This window comes from Ictalurus furcatus, chromosome 23 (genome assembly GCF_023375685.1).
Source record: "Ictalurus furcatus strain D&B chromosome 23, Billie_1.0, whole genome shotgun sequence".
Lineage (NCBI taxonomy): Eukaryota > Metazoa > Chordata > Actinopteri > Siluriformes > Ictaluridae > Ictalurus > Ictalurus furcatus.
The window spans coordinates 20,734,824-20,756,961 of record NC_071277.1 but is presented as its reverse complement, the minus strand read 5'-3'; the positions used below and the strand labels follow the sequence as shown (position 1 = coordinate 20,756,961).

General features: G+C 41.1%; 1 protein-coding gene across 1 annotated transcript in view; it reads left to right on the top strand.

Annotated features, from left to right (window-relative positions):
• Positions 1-13,837: 13,837 nt before the first annotated feature.
• The window catches only part of kcnj21 (potassium inwardly rectifying channel subfamily J member 21), a 19,958-nt gene continuing 11,657 nt past the window's right edge, over positions 13,838-22,138 (top strand). The window contains exon 1 of the mRNA XM_053611817.1: positions 13,838-14,027. The gene's annotated coding sequence lies outside the window, so the exon portion shown is untranslated. The remainder of the gene's footprint in view (positions 14,028-22,138) is intronic.

Here is a 22,138-nt window from a genome sequence, read left to right as displayed (position 1 = left end):
CTATTTTCCTCTCTGTCTGTTTCATTCTCGGTTCCTCTCACGTTAGATTTCTCCTCCTCTCTTTTAATATCTCATTCTATCATTTCAACTCTTTCTTTATTTCTGTATTTTCTCCTTTGTCTTTCTCTGTCTCTCCTACACCCTCCCTCTCATTCTATTTATCACTCCATGTTTCCCCTCTTCTCCTTCTGCCTCTTTTGATCCTATCCCCCTCTCTCTCTCCTCTCTGTCTCTCTCTCTCTCTCTCTCTCTCTCACACACACTGGGGTAAGTGAGGTTTGATACAGAGTTAATTTACTGTCAGCTTTTCTGTTACGGAGTGAACCACTGAGATCTCGTCGGCCCAAAATGCCATTTTAATTATCAGTGAATCTCAGCATGTAAAGTCACCTGCTTTAATTTAGTGCTCTGCTTGGTTTTTACTCTCCCACCTCTAGGTTTAATCTCATACCTCCGGGTTTAATCTCCCACCTCTAGGTTTAATCTCATACCTCCGGGTTTAATCTCCCACCTCTGGGTTTAATCTCCCACCTCGGGGTTTAATCTCCCACCTCTGGGTTTATTCTCCATGTTCGGGGTTTAATCTCCCTGATTGGGGTTTAATCTCCCACCTCTGGGTTTAATCTCCCACCTCTGGGTTTAATCTCCCACCTCAGGGTTTAATCTCATACCTCCGGGTTTAATCTCCCACCTCGGGGTTTAATCTCATACCTCCGGGTTTAATCTCCCACCTCTAGGTTTAATCTCATACCTCCGGGTTTAATCTCCCACCTCTGGGTTTAATCTCCCACCTCGGGGTTTAATCTCCCACCTCTGGGTTTAATCTCCCACCTCGGGGTTTAATCTCCCACCTCGGGGTTTATTCTCCATGTTCGGGGTTTAATCTCCCTGATTGGGGTTTAATCTCCCACCTCGGGGTTTAATCTCCCACCTCTGGGTTTAATCTCCCACCTCTGGGTTTAACCTCCCACCTCTGGGTTTAACCTCCCACCTCGGGGTTTATTCTCCATGTTCGGGGTTTAATCTCCCTGATTGGGGTTTAATCTCCCTGCTCGGCCCCAGTAGGACAGCCAGAGGAACCTTAAGGGATCTGAAACTGTGTTGTGATAAAAAATGTTTTTAATATTAAGGGGCGGAGTCAGTCACTCTTCTGTAGTAACTCTAGGTAACTAACGAACATGAGCTAACCTGATAAGATTTAAAATTAATGATAGGATTTAAAATTAATGAATAATCTTACAGTACAAGTGTGCTCTCTCTGTCTCCACTCCAGAATTTTCCGTTTAGGATCAAATGTCTGTGAGAATTAATCGACTTCACTGATTTCCGTTTGACATAACAACATCACGGTAACACACCACTCTCACCAGGGGTTATTAATGCAGGCCTGCAGAACTAGCCATCCGTTTTTTCTCCTCCAGCTTTTCCAGCAGCAGGACGGAGGTGAAAGTTCCTCTCCGTTGTGTCAAAACACTCATTAAACAAATTCCCCCCAGTGGCCAAAATGGCCGCCGGCTGCCTCATTCACTTTCCTGACGTGCGTCCAGCGCTGGAGAACACGCAGCGGCGAGGAATAATCATCCCTCGACACCTTATTAGCGAGACAGAGGGGGAAAGATGTTGGGCTGGATTGCTGAGAAGAGCAGGGAAAAAACATGGCCCCTTGATGTCCATGACGGCCAAACGATCTCAAAATTGCTCAGCGATTAAAGAAAGACAGTCTGTGAAAGCCATGCCGTGAGCTGTGTGCTAATTCTCAGCACGATAACTGACTAGAGACACGGACTGCCTCACTGCCTCTTGTCTCCTCCAACAGAATGCAGAACCCAGACGCTAGGCTAATCCTGTGAACTGATCCTATTCAGTCATGTTAGCATTTTTCTCAGAAAGATCCTTTTATTCTCGAAGTTTTCTTTTTAGCGAAAGCTAGCAGGGACACAAGTGCTGCTAAAAAAATGTCTTTTAAGCATCCATTTCTTAACTTACTTCCCTTTAAATTCTGTCAGTTTGCTCATTGGAGTAATCTTGTTAACTGCTAGCATTCATCCACTTCTGTTTTCATAACATTTATCTAACTTTGATGTAGGAACACACAACCTAGCTATTAGCGTAATCATGCAAACTAAATAATTCTGATAAGCTAAAAGCTAAAAGTCAGTCATCCATACAATACTACTAGCATTAGTTATCTGCACTCTGCTTTTCTTCCTAGCTGAGTTATCTTGCTAACTGCTAGTTTGGCTAGCTTCAATTTTTAGCCTTTTTCAGCACGGCTATCGCACGTGGGTTTTTTTTGCTAGCATGTATGCCTTGCTATCCTTTATTTGTTTCAGGGTTTGTTATAATTTTGTCCCTACTACATGTTTGCTAACTGCTAGTTTGCAAGTGCTTGTTATTAAAGCTTTATTTTGAGGAATTATCCCTTTAATCCGAGAGTTTCTGTGTAATCTGGCTAGCGTATCAGCTGTTTATAAACCGTGTTAGTGTAGCGGTTTACCCAGTGTACAGCACTCCTGAGTTACATGAATATAATTGAAGAGAAAAGGATGTGGTGTGTGTCGGTTTGGTCAATAACTCGCGTCCTGTCCTTCACAATGTTGAGAAGTCTTTAGCTGAAATATTTTCTAATGGATGTGTTGTCACATCACCACATCGCCCTCATTCTCATCTTGCTTTTTTCCACGTATAATTAACAGTTGCTCCTGACGACGGGGGATTTTTCCCTCGTACATGTACAGATGACTGATAGACGCTGAGATTAATTGAAAAATATGCTGGATGTAATTACAGGTGCTGTCATCAGTCTGAAGACCTGTGACAGATCCTTCACCGATCAGGTTTGAACACTTCTTTGTTTTGTTTTTTCTGGAGTGTGTCGTTATGAATCTGGATCCCGCTCTGTGAACGAGTGTTTATTAGACCGGTGTTTCAGAAATCCTGATCCTTCAGTCCTATTGTTCTGAATATTTCACTGTGATGTTGACTCGTGAATGAATCATTCTTTTGATCCGATTCGAATCGTTTTTTAATGAACCAGTCTGTTCAATCCACTAGCACATCTGAACTTAGTGTTACTGGCTTAAGAATTCTAATACAATGGTATTTTTAATATACGTTAATTCAACGTCTGCGATGGACCGGCACCCTGTCCAGGGTGTACCCCGCCTTGTGCCCGATGCTCCCTGGGAGAGGCTCCAGGTTCCCCGTGACCCTGAAAAGGATAAGCGGTAGAAGATGGATGGATGGATGGATGGTTAATACAACGTATATATAATACACAGGGTAGAATTTTAGGAGGCACAGTTTGTGAAATTGAATCGGTCGAATCGTTTGTTTGAATCATTGAAATGAACAGTTCGAAAGAATCGACTCAGTGAATTGAATCAAATGTCACATCACTGGTCCAAATGTAATAACTAAATTGTAAGATATCGAGAGGAGGGCACGTACAGCAGGCGTATAATTTTTATAATTAAAAATGATCATTTTTAATAAAGTTGGCTTATAACTTATAATCAGTATTTTGTTCTGTGTTCACTGTGTTTAGCTTTGTTGCTCAGTTACATGTTACTTACACACTTTTATTTTAAAAAGTGATATTTACTTCTTGCCAAAGAAGAGACTTTGGCTAATCGAGAGTTTCTTCTGCACATCCTGTTGCTCTACACTGTTAGTAAACGAGACTGAAACTGGACTGTTTTCTTTCTTGCTAACCTCGCAGAACATGTTAGCCGTCCCTTAGCATCATTTTACTAATGCTAGCATGGAGGCGTTGAAGAACTTTTTATCATTTATTGTTAATCATGACTTTTTTTTTAACACAAAAGTCAGACCTTGCTACCATGCTAGCTGTTAGAATTTTCACCTGTACCTTTAATCTCTCAAGCTAAACCACACAGATAATCATCAGAGGATGTGGAAAGTCAAAGGTTGTTCTAGTAAAGGCTGAGAAAGCGGAAATGATTCATGACCTTACAGTTCTATCTGTGCAGAAAAGAACTAACTAAATAAATACATTTTGTGAAATTCTTTTCTTTCCCCGTGGGTTTTTCCTCCCGTCCGCAACCACGTTTTGGGTCACCGAAAACGAAACGTTTGAACATTCTAGTTGTAGAACTTTTGGCCATGTTGGAGTTTTTTCAGCACTTTGAGATTCTGCTTTAAAAGGCGCTTTATAAAATAAAGTTTTATTATTATTATTATTATTATTATTATTATTATTATTATTATTCAGCATTTCTCATTCTGTAACAAGATTTTCACCACACTCAACACACAGCTCAACGTTATTCGTGAGGTGTTTGACGTAACAGTTTACGACTCAATATCGCCACCTGTTGTTTCGTGACTGTTTTCTAATCGCGTTAAAGTTTTCATGCGGACGGAGATATTTTGAAAACGCTGTTAGTGTGGATGGAGATATTTTTTGAGAAAACTTCATGTGCATGGTGTCATTTTCGGAAATGTTGTTAGTGTAGATGGAGATATTTTCGAAAACAGAAGGGTCAAAACTACATTTTCAAAAATATCCGTGTACATGTGGGCGGAGCCTCAGTGAGACTAGAAGTGGAAGTTTGGGTTCCTGTTATGTCGTGGATATACACCACTTTTAATCCTTCCAAAGCTTTACATGACTGACGGCCTAAACACGCTGCAGAACAATTACTACATGACAGTGTAGGTTAATAAATATGGTGGGATTGATAATATACCACTGTATACAAAATGAATTCTTTACTTATAAAACATTATTTTGCTCTGAGGACTTTATCATTGTAGGTGAACAATCACTGACTGGAGTACATCAGCTGCGCTGAACAAAGTGACATCAAAAAATATATTTGCCTTTTTATTTTCTCCACAGACTCACAGCATTAGTCTTTATTTATGCACTCGCTTTCAGATGAAGGTCCACAGGAACGTGGCTTTGCTCCGTGTCCTTGTCTCTCTAAGCTTTATCACTCTACACGCTTCTCTTATCTCTCCACATGCCACACGTTCCTCCTCCACGGTAAAGTGTACACGTGTTATTCTTAATCTTTAAGTGGCCCTGATTTCACCACGAGCGCTTCATATAACCACGTGAAGCAGCCTGATCCAAGCTTCTTCCTATTATTAGCGGTTAAGACGTTGGACTTCTGATCGGAAGGTCGTGAGTTCAAATCCCAGCGCTGCCAAGCTGCCACTGTTGGGCCCTTGAGTAAGGCCCTTAACCCGCACCTGCTCAGGTGTATAAATGAGATAAATGTAAGTCGCTCTGGATAACGGCGTGTCTGTGCCGTGACGTTTTTGGGATAAACGGCGTCTCTTTACCGTGACGTTTTTGGGATAAATGGCGTCTCTTTACCGTGACGTTTTTGGGATAAACGGCATCTCTGTGCCCTGACGTGTCGGGATAAACGGCGTGTCTGTGCCGTGACGTTTTTGGAATAAACGGCGTGTCTGTGCCGTGACGTTTCGGGATAAACGGCGTCTCTGTGCCGTGACGTGTCGGGATAAACGGCGTCTCTGTGCCGTGACGTTTCGGGATAAACGGCGTCTCTGTGCCGTGACGTGTCGGGATAAACGGCGTGTCTGTTCTGGCAGTAATTTGGATGCCAGCGTCTGGGTGTAGTTGGCATTTACACTCCTCAGCACGGCTCATTCACTCCCTCGAGTCAGTCGATGTGATCAGCATTAAACATGAGCGCTGCGGTCGCATGGAGGAGAGACGGCATGTGAGGAAACTGATAATAACTTCGTCTCTGACAGTCTGCGTCACGAGTCTGCCTCTGCACACACCCCGAGAGGAAAAGAAACTAAACTCTTTTTTAAATTGTTTAATTTGATTGTTGTTGTTTTTTCTTTCTTACGTAGTTACTTAATTATTTAATTTCTTTTGTATGTTTGGTTTAAATACAGATTGGTGGGCTGTGACTCAAATCACATGCAAGTCACTTTAATGCAAAGTATTTTTTAGTATTTTAAATGAAGATGCAGTTCAAAAGGTCACTTTAACCCAGCTGGTGTGTGTTTAGTGTCATTTTCTCTCTGGTTCATGGACAAGGGAGACACACGGGATCTTTTATCGAGATCCAGTCACGCAAAATTAAACACTGTTTCATCGTAAAGTATATAAAAAAAATCACAAACACGTCTGAAACTTAACTCTAACTTTAGCTTTGTTAGCAAAGCCATTATCCAAGGCCGTTTCATTAGCATCTCTAGTAAAGTTGTTAGCTTGCTAATTTCACCAAAGTTTCCAAAAGGGAGGTTAGCATTTATGAGGAAGCTCTTATCTAGCTAAGGGAATCTGTATCACTAGCAAAGTTAAAGCTAGTTATTTTAACAACACTTTCCAGGAGGGAGGTTAGCGTCACTAACAAAACGGTTAGCTAATTAGTTTGAGTAGCATCACTAACAAAACTATGAGCTAGCAAAATAAAAGATTTTTCAGAAGGGAAGTTAGCATTGCCAGTGCATTTATTAGCTAGTTAGTTGAATTAGCATCACTGGCAAAGCTATGAGCTAACTAATATAACAAAACAAATTACTGAGTTATTTTATAAAATTTGTTAATATTTGTAATAAAGTGATAATCCATGAAAAGTGATCAAACATGATTCTAGCTGTAATTTAGTTAAGCTCATTTTTAATAGCTAGCTTTAGCTAACTGTAAATTAGCTTCCCCAACATTTGCATAAGATTTAAAATAACAAACTACATGTATCGGAGGTTTTGCGACTGCGAATTTAAGTTGAATCTTTCATTTTTTGTTACACCATTATTGGGGCCGTTCCATTATTCCGTCAGCTCGGGGGGATCGGTCTGATCTACATGGATGTTTAATGAGTCTTGGATCACTGAGGCGTGAAAACTAAAGGGCACTTCTGCACTCTGTAGGGCACGACCCAGGGGACGGCTGGACAGACGGGTTTAATCGTTTGGTGTGTGATGGAGTTGTGTGTGTGTGTGTGTGTGTGTGTGTGGGACTCAGAGGGAATGTAAATCAGTGAAAAAAATCCAGTGGCTTTAATTCTGATTGTTCAGCATGGGAGCCAATGAAAACCGAGAGATTGTTATCTTTTATCTCACTCTTTCTCTCATAATATGAGAATGATAATAGGAGAAAGGGATGAAAAGAGGGATGAAAAGAGAGACAAGGGAGAAGAGAACAGGAGAGAGAGAGAGAGAGAGAGAGAGAGAGAGAGAGAGAGAATATCCGTCAGACTGAAAGAAAGATCGAGAAAACAAATAAGTGAAAAAGAAAAGAGAGAGAGTGAGGGAGTACACCTGAGAGAGTGAGAGAAGGAAATTAAGGAATTATTTTTTTTCTTTCGTTCTTTCTTTCTTTGTATGTCGACTCGTTTTCTCATTCTGTCTAGTCTCTCTCTTTCTTCCTCTCTGTCTTTCTTCTTTTCCCTTTTTTGCGTTTCCCACTTTATTTCTCTCCCTTTAGTCCTTTCACTCATTCTCTCTATCCTTCTCTCCTTCTTTCTTTTTCTTTTTCTCATTCTTTCTCTACTTCGACTATTGCTTAAAGGTATTCTTTCTCTCTCCTTTCTTGCTCTCTCTCTCTTTCTCTTATACTTCTCCGCCTCATTCTTTCTTAACTTTCTGTCTTTCCCTTTTTGCGTTCTTCATTTTATTAGCTTTTGTCAATGCTGTCGTGTCATTACGGTTTGTTCTCTCGTCCTTTCTCCATCGCTGTCAGTCTGTAACCGAACATGGCAGTGTGTCATTGACTCTGTGAGGAAGACGTGGATGAGAATAGACTCTTATCTCCAGTGAGATGTGATGAGCGCGGTGGAGGTGATGAAGGCTGTTGGAGCGTCGCCGTGTCACCTTCAGGACGATTCTTCTGAACACTCGTGTGTGAAAAGCTGGCAGTTTGAGTAGACGTGTGTGTAACGTTATAAATATACGATATTGCTGCTATATTACAGACAGAAATAAGCCATCTATAAAATAAACACCACATGAAGTGAGTGATGTCATTACCTGTAATCATACGAGGTGCTGAGAAAGTTTCTCTTATTTAGTGCAGCTTCTGAATCCTGCACTCTGATTGGTCAGGAGGTGGTGATTAATTCTCTATAACAGCGGCTCTGACAGTAGCGCAGGCTTATATTAATGCGCTCGCTCTAACACGTTATCGTTTCTATAGTAACAGCTCAGTAACGTGTATGGAAGGAGTCTCCAGTGTCAGTGCTGTGTAACAGGAACTAACTTGTTCATAACATTAAATGTAACTATAAGTGGATAAAAAGTATGACATGCCGTCCTTTTATGAATAAATAAAAATGTAATTGTTGGGAAATTGCTGTGGTATGAGAGGAATAAACCCTGTTTATTTTATACAATTGCTTGCGGTTTTAGTGCCAATACTTATGCACACTCCTGCTGGATATCCTCTTTGCAGCCCGACGCAGTGGCAGAGTGAGAAAGTGTCCTTGTGGATTTTCCGTTCCTCCAGATGATGACGGTGAGACGAGACGAGTGGAGCCGAGTCGTAATGGAGACGCGAGTCCCATCACATCAGGGTCACCTTTAATGGCAGAAAGGCCAGCGTCCTCGACCACAAGAGGCTCTTCAAACACGAACCCACCGTCTGTGTGTGCCGCTGCCGCAGTACCGCACAACACGTTTCCTCCATCAGCACCCTGCACACCGAGAGACCACGCTAGCTACCCTGCCAGAAATTAGCATGAAACTAGAACGGAATAACGAGTGAAATCTGTCCTGACACAAACACACCCACGCAGAGGTATGAGGGCAGGCATGACTAGCTAACTAGCTAGCTTTCTTATTAAGAAAAAATAAAGATTAGCCAACGACTAATCTCTGCATGAGTCAGAAACATCAAACGTTATCTAATTAAAAAATCTCGTCATGAAACAAACGATTTCTCAGCCTCTTGTTTGTTTAACAGCTACTAAGCGCTAGCATAGGTAGCTAGTTAGCATGGCTTCCTCTGTGACTGTAGCTAACATGCTCAGTTTGCAATGCTCTTAAATAATCATAACATTTTTCGTCACAAGATACCTCCAAAAAATAATGAACATACCATCGAAAGTCCTCAAACAATTTCTCTGGATAGTTTTATTTATTTCGTTATCGACTTAATGCGTAGGCTTGGATTTTTCAGGCCCTGAAATGTTCTCTGCATCCATCCCCAGCTTTTAAGCGTAGAACAGGAGGAAGTACGAAGCGTGTTAATGATTTTCATTTTAATTGCAGTTCAGCTTGCAGGCAGCAGAGGGCTCTAAACATCGCACGCTGCTTCTTTAAAAAGTAGAATTTCACCAGAATTTAAAATGATTACGCCTCGGTTATTAAATACACTAGATGCGACTGAAACGCGGTACAAATCAAATCCGTGACGAGACACGGTTCATTTTTCATTTTCAGTGAAATTTCAATATCAGTCACGGTAAACTCGGGAAAAGAGCATTTAATGAAATATTGATTTTGCTTTTACGCTGATGTACAGAACCTCTGAGGAACGTGTGTATGTGTCTGTGTTTCTGTTATCTCTACATCTGTGTGTGTGTGTGTGTGTGTGTGTGTGTGTGTTAGAATACAAAGTGTGTAAAGTGAATATTTTATAGTAACATATCTGCAGCAAGAATTAATAAATAAAGACACTGTTCACGTGTATAAAGTGATTTTCTGTATAATTTGTGTTTGGTGTGTGTGTGTGTGTGTGTGTGTGTGAGCGCGCAGTAGTTCTGTGGTGTTTTTCCACCTCGTTCCCTACAGCAGGAGAATCTGCGAGCTCAGCGAGATCGTTCTCTCCTCGTGTTGTTATTGAAAAGTGAAGTATGCTGAGTGAAAGCTCTGAGCTCCACACACACCATCACATTCTCCCTCTGCTTTGTGACCTGCTACAATGCTGTTTATGTCACTGTGAGGGGCTTTAACCTTTAACCTTTAACCTTTAGTGCTCATCAATCAACTACACACATACACACACACACACACACACACACAGATGTAGAGATAACAGAAACACAGACACATACACACGTTCCTCAGAGGTTCTTTGCACAGTTAAAGATTCTTATCTTCCTGAATTGTTCTACCTGGAACCCGTAATACAGAACCTTCACCTGAATCTTCAGGGGAAACTACAACAGGTTCAGAATCAGAAAGCAGTCCAAGTAGAACACGTTTTTACAGAGAAGAACCTTTATCCAGTGAACCCTCTACAGAAGGCCAGAACCATAGAACCGTAATCATCTGAACACTCCGCTGTAGCGTTCCACATAGAACCTGCTCTATCTAAGAGTGTAGACAGACAGGAGGATAGACAGATGGGCAGACAGACAGGAGGATAGACAGATGGGCAGACAGACAGGGGGATAGACAGATATGCAGACAGACAGGGGGATAGACAGATATGCAGACAGACAGGAGGATAGACAGATGGGCAGACAGACAGGAGGATAGACAGATGGGCAGATAGACAGGAGGATAGACGGATGGGCAGACAGACAGGAGGATAGACGGATGGGCAGACAGACAGGAGGATAGACGGATGGGCAGACAGACAGGAGGATAGACGGATGGGCAGACAGACAGGAGGATAGACGGATGGGCAGACAGACAGGAGGATAGACAGATGGGCAGACAGACAGGGGGATAGACAGATATGCAGACAGACAGGAGGATAGACAGATGGGCAGACAGACAGGAGGATAGACAGATGGGCAGATAGACAGGAGGATAGACGGATGGGCAGACAGACAAGAGGATAGACGGATGGGCAGACAGACAGGAGTATAGACGGATGGGCAGACAGACAGGAGGATAGACGGATGGGCAGACAGACAGGAGGATAGACGGATGGGCAGACAGACAGGAGGATAGACGGATGGGCAGACAGACAGGAGGATAGACGGATGGGCAGACAGACAGGAGGATAGACGGATGGGCAGACAGACAGGAGGATAGACGGATGGGCAGACAGACAGGAGGATAGACAGATGGGCAGACAGACAGGAGGATAGAGAGACACAGATAGAAATATCTGCAGATAGAGAGCCAGTCAGATAGATGAGATAGATAGATAGATCAGAATGGTAGGTTCTCCATTAGTATTGGCACCCCATTCGCAAAAACTGGACTTTTAAAATGTTGCGCAAACATGAGCAATAACTGCACACTAAAAATGTTTACATTTCAAATTATTTACACAAGTTCTGCACTCCTTTTCACTACACACTAAGTTTCAGAATTATTAGCACCCCACAATAATTAATACTCTGAAGCCCCTGATGTCTCCTGCAGAGAATAACAGCTCCGAGTCTCTTCCTGTAAAATCAGGAAGTGTCAGGGACGTTCGTAACGTGATTATAACACGTGTGTCATTACTGTTTCTCTGCACACGTTGTGAATGGTCCCGAATGCGGATGAGGGTAAATAAAAGAGTTTAGTCAAACAGACAACGCTAAAACAGATGTGTTTGTAACAGTGTAGAGACGCTGCGTCACATTAAACACACTCGCTGAAACATCAGAACATTGAGATTGAGTAGCTACCTCATAGCATGCTCGCTAATCGAATACAGTGTCATAATGCAGTGCATTATGGGTAATGCACACATTCCCTAACACCTGAAAATAAACTAATCTCTATCAGTATGTCTGTGATTCGGTGTTTTGGTATTTAGTACGTTTTTAAAATGGCCGCCGTTCTTGTATGAACGCTTAGCTTAATTTATGACCTCTCCAGCCGTAGTTTACCGATCGGTGATCCATCATCAGCAAAATGCTGTTTCAGCGTTAGCGTCCCGTTATTCATCACGGTCTGATTCCCGCCGCTGCTCTGGAAATGAATTTATTTCATAACTCAGAGTGACGTACGCCGGCGATCCGAGCGCAGGAACATCGCCTCTCTCTTCTGCTGTCGTTCCTCAGTTAAAGCACACGAGTGTGAATTATTGATGCAACGAGCACGAACGCCTCATGAGTTCAATCAGACACGGCAGCTTGAGCAGGAAAACAAATTCATCTGCCGATGAGCGATATACAGCGGGAAACTAATTTTATCCTGAGAGACAGAAATCCAACATGAAGAGCTGCAGATCGACTAAACCACGCACACAACATGCTAATTCCTGAGAACCGAGGGAGAGAAAATAAATAAATTAACACTAAACGCACGTTTGCTTAGCTAACTCTATTAACCGAGTGATCATTTATAGTACACCTCAAAAGCCCACAGGGTTAGGGTTAATAGATACTGAAAAATAAGCTTCATTTTGAAAAAGAAATACACAGTGGAACAAACTAAAGATAAAACAAACACATTAGGATTCGGCTTTAAAAACGTGACGTCTTGATCTTAGCATTAATTCTTAGGATACTGCAGGAATTTCTTTTAAAACCCAAAATTTCTTGCTTAATGTCTTAGTGTTAATTAAAGGGTTTTAAAAGACTTTTATTTCGTTAATTTGGAGTTTTAAAGCTCAGAATTCATGTTTTAGTGTTAATTTGGAGCGGTTTCAAGCCAAACTTGTATTTTTGTATTAATCTGGAATTGTAAAGCTTGAATTTCATGTTTTTAGTGTTCATTTTTTAAAATATAATAACCGTGGTGTTAAATTTGACATCAGAAATGCGTTACTGTGGTGTTACAGTCTAAAAGCATTGCAGTTTTTGTGTTAAACACTGTTTAGAGATCATTTATACCTGTTAGGAATTTTGAACTAGTTTTTGTGTTATTGTGATGAATAAAAGTCTAAAAATGTCAAGCTTTTGTGTTAATTTGATATTTAAAATCCCAAATGGCAAAATGATGTTAGTATTAATTTTAAATTTAGGGACTTTTAATGTCTAGACTTATAAAACTCTTCCAATGAAAAGCCCAAACTGTGAGGTTTTAGTGATGACTTTTCCAAATTGATGCTCTTTTATGACCCTTTTACATTAAAATCGAAAGATTATATTGACATTAATATGATTATTTAATAAATACATGCTGCGTTGAAACATTAATTTATGTAAAATGTATTATCTTTGTGAGATTTGTGCTTTGAAAAGAAAACCATAGCAAATCACAATGCATTGTGGGTAAATTGTGCTCCTGAACACACTATTTAGAGCAGAAGTGAGATTTTTAAGCAGTGTTTTTAAGTATACTTGTATGCAGTGCCCGGGGTTGCCAGATTGATGTGAATTCCTCTTGTTTCAACATTTACTTTGTGAATATTTCTCAGGATTTTGTGTATTACCCATAATGCACTGTGTATGAGCAATGTATAAACTCTTTTAAGACACCGTACGAGATCCAGTGTTGTGAATTCTATAACAGCCCGATGAAGATCCTCCGACGATAGACCTGCGATTAAAGAACACGACTACGTTCTGCTCACGTCATCAGTCACCGTGATCCGGACAATCAACTGGAGCAGAAAACAGGTTCGCGTAAACACACACATTCTTCACAGTAGCGTTGAAGTCATTAACTATTTGTATGTTTTGTTTATTGTCATCGCCGCTACCTTACGTGTAGCAGTGCCGTGAGTTTTATTATGATGTGCAATTTTTGTCTGTGACATCAACATCGAGCCAAACATCGTACAGTGTAAAATCAGCGTTATACACTGCGGGATATTCAGTCTCAGTTAGCTAACAGGACATTACGTAAATATAATAAGCAAACATTTTCAGGGTCACACTTAATATTTTAGCACATTTGAGGAGAATTTAGAATTATTTAAAACCAATCTGGCAACGTGTCCGCATCCCTCCTCCTCCTCCTCCTCCTCCTCCTCCTGCTCCTCTTCCTCTGGTTCTGCTGCTGATTTTCCCTCAGAGCTGCACAGAGCTGCAGGAGAGTCACATCAGGAGCTTGGAGTGTGAACACGGAGATGTTTACATGCAGGGAGCATTAATCAAACACACAGCCACGGAGAGAACAATGTGCTGAGACACACTGAGAGTGAGACAGAGAGAGAGAGACACAGAGAGAGAGACGGTTTTATCAGATGAAGTGGGACAGTTCCTCAGAGGAAGAGCAAACACTTTACTGCACCTGAACAAGTGAGTTACACCTGATAAATATATATATTTATATCTGTGTCTGTTGACCCTGTTATTACTTGAGAAATATCGTTATTAATGGGAGTATAATATGTTGTACCATGTGTCCCTGAGGGTATATACGTGTGTGTGTATGTGTGTGTGTATATTAAACTAAAGTGTAAATATATATTATATATTTTATAAATGTGTATATCATGCTCCAACATACTGCATATGAAGTAAATCACTGGTGTAATTAGGATAAATCATAATATCCAACATGTAATACATATACAGTACGTACACACTGTGGATAAAAAGGGTGCTTAGTTGTACCTTTCCTTGTAACTGAGGTGGAACCATTGAGAGTACACCTTTATAGCTTCAGTGTCTTTTACCAGGAATGGTGCATGTAGTGACCTTTAAAACATTACTTTAAAAACTAATCATGGTCCAATTACGCATCGTAAATTATTTTTAAATGTCACTATATCCAAATTTCCCACTGAAAGGTACTTAAAGGTGCTAAAGATAAGGTTACAACCTGCGCGAGACGGTAAGGTACAGTTATATACTTTTATTATGTTCTAACTGATCACATCAGGGGACTAACCGATCTGACGCGGTTATACCCAAATCCCCCACTCCGTTCTTCTATCCTTTCTTCTTTAATTTAACGAGACAGAAAAACGCAGCTTGTCGTGTTGCCGAGAAACCGCAACTCCTCTGTCCTGAAAATGTCGGAAAACTTCAAGTTACAGCTGTTACACAGCGCTGACACTGGAGACTCCTTCCGTAAACGTTAAATTAACATCTCCTTACTTTAAGAAAATTTCACCATAGCAACAATTTTATTTAATCTGTTTCTTATCAGTGGAGCGTGCGCTGTACACGTCCCCGTGAACGAGCCGTTGCTATAGAAACCGTAACGTATCAGAACCAGTGCAGTAATATAAACCTGCGCTACTGTCAGAGCCGCTGTTCTAGAGAATTAATCAACACCTCCTGACCAATCAGAACGCAGAACTCAGCAGCAGCGTGAAAAGATTAAGGACCAGAGGGACGGTGAACAGGGCAGACGAAGCTCTGAGAGCCTGCAGAAGGATAAACAGACATGATAATTACAGAAAAAGATATAAATATTCTGTCAAATCCAAAAGTAAAATGCTTGTTTGTGATGAAATTATGGTTTTATTCTAATTAATAAATTAAAAAGCATAATAAATGTATTAGTTGTAAATAATAATAATAATAATAATAATAATACCTATTTGACAGTTATCGTGGTGAACCGTTACACAGATATATCGTCACACCTCCAGCTTGATGTAAACAGCAAAGCCACAAACAAGGTCATTTATTTAATTTATCAAATAAGGATCTTTTATATATATATTTCATGCCGCGCCTTCAGGCAATTAATCCACCCAAGAAAGATTTTAAAAATGAATGCATAATAAAATGCATATTTTAAAAGCAATATTTAAATGCAAATGAGATTGTTAGTGAACTGAACCGTGCAAATAAAATGTCAGATAATATTCCAAGTGTACTTCATTCATCATCAGGGCAAATGAGATTTTTCCTCGTTTGATTAGGATAAATTCAGATTAAGAAAAATAACTTTCCAAAGCTGAAGGCAAAAGGCGAATCACGGCGTGCGAGCTGGTGAACGGAGCGGTGAACGTGATCCAGTGTGACTGGAGTGTCGCGGATTATTTATTCATTTTTAATGAACTTTTTCATTTTTAACCTAAATTTGACTATGGGCATGTTTAGATAAGCTTTGTTGCATGTTTTTGTCTTTTTATTTCAGTGAATTCACCAGATTTGAATTTATTTTTCCACCACATCATCTCCACACACAGCCGGGTCCATAAGTATTTGGACAGGGACACAATTTCGTAATGCTGCCTCTGTATGCCGCCACGGTGGATTTGAAATGAAGCGATCAAGATGTGACTGAAGTGTCGACTTCCAGCTTTAATTCAACAGGTTTAACAAAAAGCATTTAGGAATTACAGCCATTTTTTACAGAGTCCCTCCATTTTCAGAGGCTCAAAAGTAATTGGACACACTAGCATAATCATAAATATTAGGATTTATCCATGGACATCACCAAATGCTGAGACTCCTCCTTTGAGATGTTTTGCCAGGTCTTTACTGCAGCTGCTGCTGGTTTGTGGGTGTTTCTGCCTTCAGTTTTATCTTCAGTAAGTGAAAAGCAGCTCAATCAGGTTGAGGTCATCGGACATTTAAGAACATTTTATTTATTCGTCTTAAGAAGCTCTTGGGTTGCTTTCATGATACGTTTTGGGTCAGTGTCCATCTGCATCGTGAAGCTTCGTGCTATCAGTTTTGCAGCATTCGACTGAATCTGAGCAGAAAGTAAAGCTCTGTACACTTCAGCAGTCACATCATCAATAAACACCACTGAGCCAGCTCCACTGGCAGACGTACACGCCCATGCCATAACACTGCCTCCACCATGTCTAATGGATGATGTGGAATGATTTGGATCATGAGTTCTTCCTTTCCTTCTCCATTCTCTTCTCTTCCCATCATTCTGATATAAGTTCATCTTGCATCAGAACTGATCAGGCTTTTTTTTTAGAGGTTTTTTTTTTAAACAAAGTCTAATCTTCCTTTCTGTTCTTGAGAGTTTTCAGAGGTTTTCATCTCGAGGTAAATCATCTGTATTTATATTCATGAAGACGTCTCTTGATTGTAGACTTTGACAATGACACGCCTACCTCCTCCAGAATGTTCTTGACTTGTCTAGATGTTGTGAAGGGGTTTTTCTTCAACAAGGAAAGAATTCTGCGATCGTCCACTTTTGGTGTCTCTGAGCTCTCCAGTGCGTTCCTTCTTTTACAGAATGTACCAAATTGCTGATTTGTCCTCTCCTAAAGTTTCTGCTATCTCTCTGATAGGTCTGTTTTGTTTTTTCAGCCTAACGATGACCTCCTTCACCTGCATCAACACCTCTTTGGACCGAATATTAAGATTTCTCATGAGCAGATACCGAATGCAAATTCAACACTTGGAATCAACTCAAGACTTTTTATCTCCTTAATTTGTCATGAAATAACGAGGAAACAGGTCACACCTGGCCATGAAACTGCTCATCAGTCAATTGTCCAATTACTTTTGAACTGTGTAAATGGAGGGAAAATGTAATTCCGAAGCTGAAGGTCTACACTTCAATCACATCTTGATTGCTTCATTTCCAATTCATTGTGGTCGAGTACAAAGGCAAAATTATGAAAATTGTGTCACTGGCCAAATACTTCTAGACCTGACTGTATCTGCTCTCAGGATTAAAAAAAGAAGAAGAAAAAAATACTAAATTCCTGTCTAGAATGTCTCTCGGACCTCCACACAGCCATGCTAAAGCGCTGCAGAATGAATTGTGGTGTAAGTGACATCAGTACACAGAAAATGTGATGTGATGTGGTTGAGGTGCCGAGATGCTGCTCGAGGCTAAACACGCTCTTTACTCATTAATCATTCAGATTAGCATTGGCTAAAATCACGCTGACGTTAAGTGAACTGAATTTTTCAGCTCCTTTTCATGGAGAGAAGTTTTAACCTTCCTGTAGTGTGCACTGTTTTAAATTTTATAGCAATACAGCTGTAATGTTTATTAAAAAACCCTACAATATACTGCCTTATCTTTATCTGCGTGATCAGCTCTATACAAACCGTAGCTTTGTCACGATGCTAGAATTCTTACTGGAATTCATGCTAATGGTTATAAGCATTTTTTTTTAAAAGCTCATGTAATTTGAGATGGTTGTGACTGTCGTGGAAAGCAATCGTTCCAGCCGAACTAAAAACTTCAGAGGGTTTGTAGATGTCAAAAAATAATCGAACTGAGACCGTCGGCAGAAATCTCACACATGCAAACACACACAAGCTCTATTTATACCTTTCTGCCCCAGCAAACTCATCCTCAGCAGGGTTTTACCATTTCTCATTAAAAACAGACCAATCTTCTTCACCACAATCAATTATTCATGTCTATGTGTTATCTTAAATTTGTGGAGAATGCACAGTTAGATGTTTTTGTTGACAAGACAGAAGAGTCTTTGTTTTTTGTTTCTCTGACCAACACTCCCTTCTTCTGTCTCCGTGAGCTTCTGTCTGCTTCTATCTGCCGTCCTGGCTGATATCTACCTCCCTTCCTGAGGCCCTAGCCTAACTCGTTCACTGGTATCCAGCCTCAAGGTTATTTACTTACAACAGCAGTTTCACTTTCAGCGAATGTCTAATGCCAGTTTTTTGCTGTGCAGGACGATACAGAAAACTATTACTGTGCAGTAAGACACAGAATTCATCTAACTCCATACACACTTAGAATATAACTTGATTAAAAAGTGTTCTCTGGTTTTAGATTGTTTCTAGATACGTATAGATTATGCTTGTTAACTAATATTGATTATTAGATTATGCTTCTAAGTAATAATTCTAAATGATGGTTATATTGATTACACTTTTTAGCCTGGGGTAGCTAGTCAGCTAATTAGCGATAAGCATAAGCGTTAGCTAAACATCTAGTTAGGGATTAGCATTAAAAAAATCACCACTCTAAGTAAAGCTAGCAAAAATCCAAATCTGAAGTGTAACTCTAATACAGATTTTATAGTTCTAGCATTTGGGACGTTTCTTCAAGACTCCGGACACTCTAGTGAGATGCTAACTGGATGCTAGGAGCCGGTTTTGCAGCTTGTAAAACTCTTTCTTTGGTGTCTGTACAGTGGCTGTCATCGGGATTTTGATGGAAGCAGAATGTAGGAAGAGGAAACGAATCAATACCACATTTCTGCTTTTATTACTAGCGCTGTGGCCATGAGGGCAGTCGTAACAGCACCAAAAAAGATTTAAGCGGTAAATTGTAGAGCAGCCGGAGGCGCAGGAAGTAAACGCCTGGTCCACCAGTCATACCTGCATCTCCCTACCATACTACTGCTGCTGGAGTGATTTCTGTAATAATTCCAGCAGTCTCAGAGCTGCGTGAGCCTGCTAACTACCTAACGCGTTTATTTACTGGGCTAAATCTAAAGCTGATTTGCTACTGAAAGTGATCAGATCCACTCTGAATGTCAGAATATTACACCACAGGCAATTTTAATTTTGTTGAGTTCTGGATTGTGATTGGGTCAGAAGGTGTTGATTAATTCTCTATAACAGTAGCTCTGACAGGTTTATATTAATGCTAATAATATACGTTCTGATATGTTATGGTTTCTATAGTAACCGCTCTATCACAGGGACGTGCACAGCGGACGCTCCACTCATAATAAACACATTGAATAAAATCATTAGCTATGTTTCCATCCAAAGTTGCGAATTTAACTCATGTGCAAAACTTGTTGTGCAACAAGATCGGTCCGCTGGTTAGCCTGGTTCTGCCGACCCATCGCGACCCATCACACCCCAGAAACATGGCCTGCAGTGCAGGCTTAAAAACACCACAAATAATAATAATAATAATATACAAAGACACAGGCACTGGAGAGGCCGTCTGAAAAGGTGCGTTTTGAGGCGAGATTTAAAAACAGAAAGAGTTTCACAGTTTCGGGTATCCTGTGGAAGTAGGTTCCATAATTGAGGGGTTGATAATCTATGAGACCCCATAGAGGACAGAGGCATGTGAGGGAGAAGTAAAATAACTAAAGACGATCTAAGAGTACGGGCTGGAGTGTATATGGAAAGAATATCGGACAAATAGGAAGGAGCCAGGTGGTGTAGCGCCTTATAGGTAAGAAGTAAAAGCTTAAATTCAATGTGTAACAGGAAGCCAGTGGGAATGCTGAAGGACAGGGGAAATGTGCTGGACTGAAGGCGTTATAGAGATGATTCATGCAGCTGAGTTCTGAACTGAAGTTGATGTAAAAGTTTGAGAGGGAATAGAGAAGAGAATTACAGTAATCAGCGCGTGATGTGAATAGTGCATGGACCATTATGGCAGGGCTTGATGCTGAGAGGGCGGGACGGAGATGGTTAATGTTACGTATACATGGAAGCATGCCGTGCGAGTAATATTATTAATGTGAGCTTCAAATGACAGAGTATTGTCAAAGATAACACCCAAGCTCTTCACCTGCGTAGAGAGGGAGACTGGAGAATTGTCAAGAGACATAGAGAGACAGAGAGAGACACAGAGAGACATAGGGAGACATAGAGAGACACAGAGAGACATAGAGAGACACAGAGAGACATAGAGAGACACAGAGAGACACAGAGTGACTCAGAGAGACATAGAGAGACACAGAGAGACACAGAGAGACTCAGAGAGACACAGAGAGACACAGAGAGACTCAGAGAGACACAGAGAGACACAGAGAGACTCAGAGAGACACAGAGTGACTCAGAGAGACACAGAGTGACTCAGAGAGACATAGAGAGACACAGAGAGACACAGAGAGACTCAGAGGGACACAGAGAGACACAGAGAGACTCAGAGAGACTCAGAGAGACACAGAGTGACTCAGAGAGACACAGAGTGACTCAGAGAGACATAGAGAGACACAGAGAGACTCAGAGAGACACAGAGAGACTCAGAGAGACACAGAGAGACACAGAGAGACACAGAGAGACTCAGAGAGACACAGAGTGACTCAGAGAGACATAGAGAGACACAGAGAGACACAGAGAGACACAGAGAGACATGATGAGCAACTACATAAAATGACCTGACCTGGCTGAGGTGCGTGAGATAGCTGAACACAACTACACCATCCACCATGTACCACAAGTATATGGAGCTCTGGATGGAACCCATATCCCTATTTTGGCTCCCGCTGAGGGTTACAGGGATTACGTGAACAGACAGGTTGGCCCTCAATCATACCACAGGCCCTCGATGATGATTACTGTGTGATAAGGGCTGTGTGTGTTGGGACACCTGAACCTTGGGACACCTACAAAATAATACATCGTCTATGTGATGCATCTTCTATTCTGCGTTCATCAAACCTTTTTTTTATTGAGGCTTCTCATGAACCTGTCTGATTAGTAACACCAACAGCTGAGCACAGCCTCCATCCTCCATCACCTCCTCTGACTTTCCGTCACTGTTTAGCAAATTAAGAGCACAATTCCAACTGAAATCCCATAATAAGCTGAAAGAGGGATCACCCCAGGCCATAATTAACGCCCAAACGAAGAGAGCAGAGACGACAGTTCCTCACGAGACGCTGCGCTTTTTCTCAGGGGAAAGAGGAACTTCTGAAAGGCTTCAGAGAACCGTGCCAGATCTCGAGAGGGAGTTAACGCCGTCTCTAATGACGGCCAATTAGCAGCGCTGCTTAGTTCTGTTGGTGTTTTCTTGTTTTGTTAATAAAGTGTGTTTGGTGTGTGAGCTGTGTAAGGAATACGCGCTCTCTCAGACGTGGATAATCTTCAGCTTCTGAAGGAATTCGGTTGAATAACAGTTAAATGTTCACAGTGCAGTCGTTCAGGCGAGATGGGTTTGGTGTCTGAAGTTTCCATGCACTACTGAAGCTGCTGGAGCTAACACGTAACAGAAGCGTACGGCTGCCAGATTAGCATCACGCAAACTGAACGCATAACTCAGAAACAGGGTCAATACCATTATCTGAATCATTACAGAAGCTGTATTTTCATAGCCAACAACACTGAATGCATATAAACAGCTTCTCTAAAAATGAAGAATACGTAAGAACAAAGAAATATTTATCCAGCCTTTTCACACACACACACAGTGAGGTAAAAGAAGGCCACAGCAACCCGCACACACCATAAATAGGTGTGTATTTGCAGTGTTTTTGGTGTACTGATGTGACTCCATTACAGCGAGCACACAGAGCCTCCACATGATCATCAGAGACGGAACACAGCTCACAGTAAATGGATGGAGTAAAGATGGCCGCTGTGGTCATCGTGTGTCTCTCCGTTTTCAGCAAATCAACAATTTTCTACAGTAGAAATAAGATAAACACTCTCACCAATATAAAAGCGAAACATTTCTAGACGCAGATCTGCCACGCTTCAGGCGCTTTGTGTAGGAGCGCTGCATTTTAACATCGCGGTACGGAACACTGACTTATCGAAAGTGCAGTCTTCTTTCCCACATGATAAAAACAGCAGATGAGCCAGTCAAT